General features: G+C 38.2%; 1 protein-coding gene across 2 annotated transcripts in view; it reads right to left on the reverse strand.

The window, feature by feature from the left end:
- CDKAL1 (CDK5 regulatory subunit associated protein 1 like 1) overlaps window positions 1-1,361 on the reverse strand; it is a 647,858-nt gene extending 646,497 nt beyond the window's left edge. For both annotated transcript variants that reach the window (XM_051970620.1, XM_051970619.1), the window contains exons 1-2: window positions 1,260-1,361; window positions 612-648 (exon numbers count right to left, since the gene is read on the reverse strand). The gene's annotated coding sequence lies outside the window, so the exon portion shown is untranslated. The remainder of the gene's footprint in view (window positions 1-611; window positions 649-1,259) is intronic.
- Window positions 1,362-6,000: the final 4,639 nt, after the last annotated feature.

Raw genomic sequence — 6,000 nt, forward strand, 5'->3', positions numbered from 1 at the left:
CTTTCTCATGCTCCTTTAATTTTAGTGTCTTGCATGTACACTCCCTCAATTGTTTGTGTGTGTGTGCATTTAGCAAAGAGCCTGGCACTTAATAAATGTCAGCTAAATGACTTTTATAGCCTTTGGACCTTCTCATTTCCTTCTCAAAAACTACACTTGTATGTGGTAAATTTCACTATCACTCAATCTACAAACATTTAATAAGTTCCTATAAAATGACGTGCTTCGTATAAAATGACTACGATGAGTGCTGCAGATAGAAGAAAAATTAAATAATCCCTGACCTCAGGAAGTTGACAGTCTTCAATGGAGATTACATACTGAATTAGTTAACAAAACTAAAGCATACTGCAAACCCTAAAGCATTATACAAATGCTAGCTACCATTAGCTATTATTACAAAACAATACAAGAGAGACTAATAGATTTAGACGCAAGTCTTCTGACAGCAAGCCCTGAATACATCATTGAACCAGAATCCTCCCCTTGGACCCCTGCTCCCCTTGGAATACAAAGGGGTTACAGAGGTAGGGGAGAGGGGAGGAACATTTCTTCTGCAAATGACTAAACTCTAACGTGGAATCTCTTAACAAACATCAAAAAAAATTTACCTTGAATTTCTGCAATTTGTCCACGTCCTCTTAATCACTAAGTTGAAGAAGACAAATCAGAAAAGGCATTATCATTTAATAATCGCGAAACTGATTTTTTTTTAAAAGCCTTAAAACAACTATCAAAAAAATCGCTTTGTTTACAAAGGCAATAAACAGGATTTCCCACCTTTAGGGGTTGCCAACTCTCTGTCTTTTTATAATAGAAAACAATTGCTACTTAGTGATGTTAGCTTTTTAGTTTTGTTTTTGTTTTTGTTTTTAATTTTTGGTTCCTATTTGAACCCCAAACTGTTAGGCATTCGTCTGCACCCCAGCATCTGCGGTCATAGTGCACTTCCATGCACAAAGACAGATTTTAAAAATGCCTGACTCCGGGTCCCCGGAATCTCACACAAACTCCCACGCTCACATCACTAGCGCACCGTGAGCAGCCAGGGCCTCACAACGCTTTTCCCACGCTGAGAAGCGGGGGCAGAAGACAGAAACGCGCGTCCGGCCCCAGGCCAGGAGAGGCCTGGTCTCTGTGAGAGGGAGAGCGTCTCCGGCCGCTGGGAAGGGCAGTTCCCATCCTCCCCGCCCCAGCCCTCGCCACCCCAGGTACTAGCCACACGACTTATAACGCGAACCAAAAAGAGAAAAAGATACCCAAAGTTTAAGATTCAGCGGCAGCGGGAGACTTCAGATGGAGCTCGCCATGACACACACGTCCACGTTCCGTTTTTCATCGCACGCACTACGACGGTGGCTCAGAGGAGTCAACTTCCGTCGCATGCGAAAGCGTATACCCTTTCGATGATTGGGTGTTTAAGGTAGGGCTAAATTGATGCTCGCTTCTTGGACGTGCCTGCTACTGCGCACGCGCAGCCTTTGGCCCCTAGTGTAGCATTTGAGTATCTAGGGAATCTTCTTTTCCACGAGGCGGGACCTGAACTGCTGGCAGAATAGATCCGGCTTAGTAGTGGGCGAGTTTAGTTTGAAAGTCTATACGTGAATCAGGCAGTGAGGCGCTGATTCATTCCGTGCGTGGGCAAATCATTTATCTTAGTTAGCTCTTCATCTTTAATCATTTGTTCCTCCTGAAATAATTATATTAACTCTTATGTAGTACTTTAAGGTTTGCCACACTTTAGGCAGATCCATCTCTACCTCCTGTTATATGCTCTAACTATCCATTTAAATTGTTGTTTGACTTAATAATCAAAGAATATATTTTACCAATATCCCCCGTTTCGATCCCAGTCCCACTCGCTACAAATGTGGTATCGGTAGCCAAATCCTACCCCCTCCATCCATCAAGCTACAGCAATCATCCCTCCTCGGCAAAAGTTGATCACCAGGGTCAACAGTGATTTGTTTAGCATCATACTTCCTTAGAAGATCTCTCTTCCAGTTTTACCAACAAAGAAACAGACCTAAAGCGGTCGAGTGAGTTTCACAAGCACGTACAGGCGGCAGCACTGAGATCCGAAGGATTCTGAATCGTATTTTTTTCTGCATTATCATTCTAATTTTACTTGTCTCTCCCGTTCATTTTAGCTTAGGACAGGGATTCCAGTGGCAAAGTACAAATAAGTGCAGACTCCATGGGGGATTTACTTAACAAAGATACTGGAGCAATTTGCCATTTTCTTCTCCAGTTCATTTTACAGATGAGGAAAATGATGCAAACAAAACTAAGTCACTTGCCCTGGGCCAGGCACAAACAGCGGAGACCAGATTTGAACTCAAGAAAATGAGTCATCCTGAGCCCAGTCCCAGTGTTGAGGTCTAGATTTGGGGTACCTAAATGAGATTTGATTTAAGGTCTAGTGGCAGGGGTACAGTTTTGGCGCATGGGGGTCTAGTGGCAGCGAGTTCCCAATAAAAAAAGCATTTATTGGTCTAAGAGCTAGATTGATAAAAGAGGTTTATTATTAGGTGAAGATAGAGATAAGGAGGGCACTGGACAAAGGGTCCAGTAGACAGAGGGTCCTCACCTGGTAGCCATATTTGGAATCTCTGCAAAGAGGGGTTCCCAGCGTGGCCTTTTTATAATAGGAGACTTAGCTCGAGGGGCTTTGGGGTGTAGCCCCAAAGTTGGCTCAGATCCGGTGGGACTGGGGAACAGGTCAGATCTTCTATTGGAATTCAAAGGGACCAGGATTTGTGAGTTAAGGGGCAATTTACATTATTAACTAGGAGAGGATGGGAATCTAGAAAGGAATCTTTCCCACATCACCAGCACTCTATTCACATCATCTTTTTTTGCTTATGTACTACATTTTCGTTTTGTATTATTCTGTTTATATGTTTACTACCTCTCCAAAGAGGCAAACAGGCAACATGTTTAGATGCCCCATTCTCTCCAGTTTCCTCCATTTCCTGACACTGCTTTCACCTGGACCTCATGAACACAAGCAAAGTAGGACATAAATTCATCCTTTGTGATGCTCCTGAGGTATAGTCACATAAATGATCTCTTTTAGAATAGCCAGTTTTAGAGATGGAAGATATTTACTGCAATCTGAATTTGTCCCCTCTCTTAAAATCTAAGCATATTATTGATCTATCGCATCCAGATAATTCCAACTTCTATTCCTTTTCTTTCTCAATTTACCCTACCTTGATTCAGTGTACCAGCTTTATTGCTCATTAAGTTTGTCTAGAATTAAGTGATATGCATAATGTCACACAACAAAACCTATTTTTATTAAAGCTTTTTATTTTCGAAACATATGCATAGATAATTTTCAACATTGACCCATGCAAAACCTCCTATTCCAAATTTTTCCCTCCCTTCTCTCCACTCATCCCCTAGACAGCAAGTAATCCAATATATATTAAACATGTGCAATTCTTCTATATATATTCCACAATTATCATGCTGCACAAGAAAAATCAGATCAAAAAGTAAAAAAAATGAGAAAGAAAACAAAAGCAAACAACAAAAATGAAAATACTATGTTGGGATCCATACTCAGTCCCACAATCTTTTCTCTAGATAGATCTCATCACAAGACCATTGGAACTAGCCTGAATCACCTCAGTGTTGAAGAGAGCCACATCCATCAGAATTGATCATCATATAATCTTGTTGCTATATACAATGATCTCCTGGTTCTACTCACTTCACTTAGCATCAGTTCATGTAAGTCTTTCCAGGCCTTTCTGAAATCATCCTGCTGGTTGTTTCTTACAGAACAATATTCCATAACAGTTATATACCATAATTTATTCAACCATTCTCCAACTGAATCAACTCAGTTTCCAGTTTCTTGCCACTATAAAAAGAGCTCCTACAAACATTTTTGCACATGTGGGTCCCTTTCCCTCCTTTATATTCTCTTTGGGAAACAGCCCAGTAGAGACATTGCTGCATCAAAGAGGATGCACAGTTTGATAGCTCTTTGGGCATAGTCCCAAATTGCTCTCTAGAATGGCTGGATCAGTTTACAACTCCACCAACAATGTATTAGTGTCCAAGTTTTCCCACATTCCCTCCAACATTCATCATTATCTTTTCCTGTCATTTTAACCAATCTAAGAGGCATGTAGTGGTACCTCAGAGTTGTCTTAATTTACACTTTTTTTGATCAATAGTGATGTAGAGAATTTTTTTTTCAAATGACTAGAAATGGCTTTAATTTCTTCATCTGAAAATTATATTCATATCCTTTGACCATTTATCAATTGAAGAAGAACTTTAATTCTTATAAATTTGAGTCAATTCTCTATATATTTTGGAAATGACGAGCAAGGCCTATTTTTTTTTCCTGTTAGGACCTGTTTATATTCATAGATTTTCTTTTTTTTTTTTTTAATAATTATAACTTTTTATTGACAGAACCCATGCCAGGGTAATTTTTTACAACATTATGCCTCACACTCACTTCTGTTCCGACTTTTCCCCTCCTTTCCTCTACCTCCTTCCCCAGATGGCAAGCAGTCCTATACATGTTAAATATGTCATAGTATATTCTAGATGCAATATATGTGTGCAGAACCGAACAGTTCTCTTGTACAGAAAGAGTTGGATTCAGAAGGTAAAAATAACCTGGGAAGAAAAACAAAAATGCTAACAGTTTACATTCATTTTCCAGTGTTCTTTCTTTGGTTGTAACTGCTTCTGTGCATCATTGATCAATTGAAACTGAGTTAGATCTTCTCTTTGTTGAAGAAATCCACTTCCATCAGAATACATCTTCATACAGTATCGTTGTTGAGGTATATAATGATCTCCTGGTTCTGCTCATTTCACTTAACATCAGTTCATGTAAGTCTCTCCAAGCCTCTCTGTATTCATCCGAGCAAGGCCTAGTTTTAAATCAAGTCTTCCGGGCTTGGTATTCTATCGACTGTACCACCTAACTGCAGAATAGCAATGAAAGAACTGTATAATCTAGTTGTTTTTTTTTTTTCCTTAATAATAGCTTTTAATTTTTCCAAATACATGCAAAAATAGTTTTCAACATTCACCTTTGCAAAACCTTAGGTTCATGTAATTTTTTTCTCCCTTCCTGCCCCTAGCAAACAATCCACTATAGATTTAAGTGCACTTTTTCTAAACTTATTTCCATATTTGTTATACTACACAAGAAAAATCAGATCAAAAGAGGGGGCAGAAAACATGGGAAAGAAAAAAACAAGCAAACAAACATCACCACCAAAATAAAGTGAAAATTCTATGCTTTGATCCATATTCAGTAGAGATGGTTCTCTCTCCAGATGCAGATGGCTGTTTCCATCACAAGTTTATTGGAATTGCCTTGAATCACTTCATTGTTGAAAAGAGCCAAATCCATCACAGTTGATCATCACACAGTTTTGTTGTTACTGTGTATAATGTTCTCCTGCTTCTGTTCACTTCACTCTGCATCAATTCATGTAAATCTTCCCAGGCCTTTCTAAAATCATCTTGAGGATCATTTCTTATACAATAATATTCCATTATATTCATATATCATAACTTATTCAGCCGTTCCCTAATTGAGGGCATTTAATCAATTTACAATTCCTTACAAAAAGAGCTGCTATAAACATTTTTGCACATGTGGATCCTTTTCCCTTTTTAACAATTTCTTCCAGATACAAGCCCAGTAGAGACTGGGCTTGTCTGGATCAAAGGTATAAACAAACTAGTTGTTTTTTAAAAGTGAGAGACAGAAAGACAGATATTTGTATAACATATAAATTAATACATATACTTAGTATATATGATGTTTATATATTTATATATTGTATATTTATATATATGTGCATGTATATGTGTGTTTGTATGTATGTGTATGTGTATATATATATATATATATATATATATATATATATATATATATATGTATACATTTGCATTTTTTTTACTGCATAGTCCAAAGTTATCTTATTTGTTCCTTTCTCATCTTCTCCATGG

This window comes from Antechinus flavipes, chromosome 1, assembly GCF_016432865.1.
Source record: "Antechinus flavipes isolate AdamAnt ecotype Samford, QLD, Australia chromosome 1, AdamAnt_v2, whole genome shotgun sequence".
NCBI classification, from domain to species: Eukaryota; Metazoa; Chordata; class Mammalia; order Dasyuromorphia; family Dasyuridae; genus Antechinus; species Antechinus flavipes.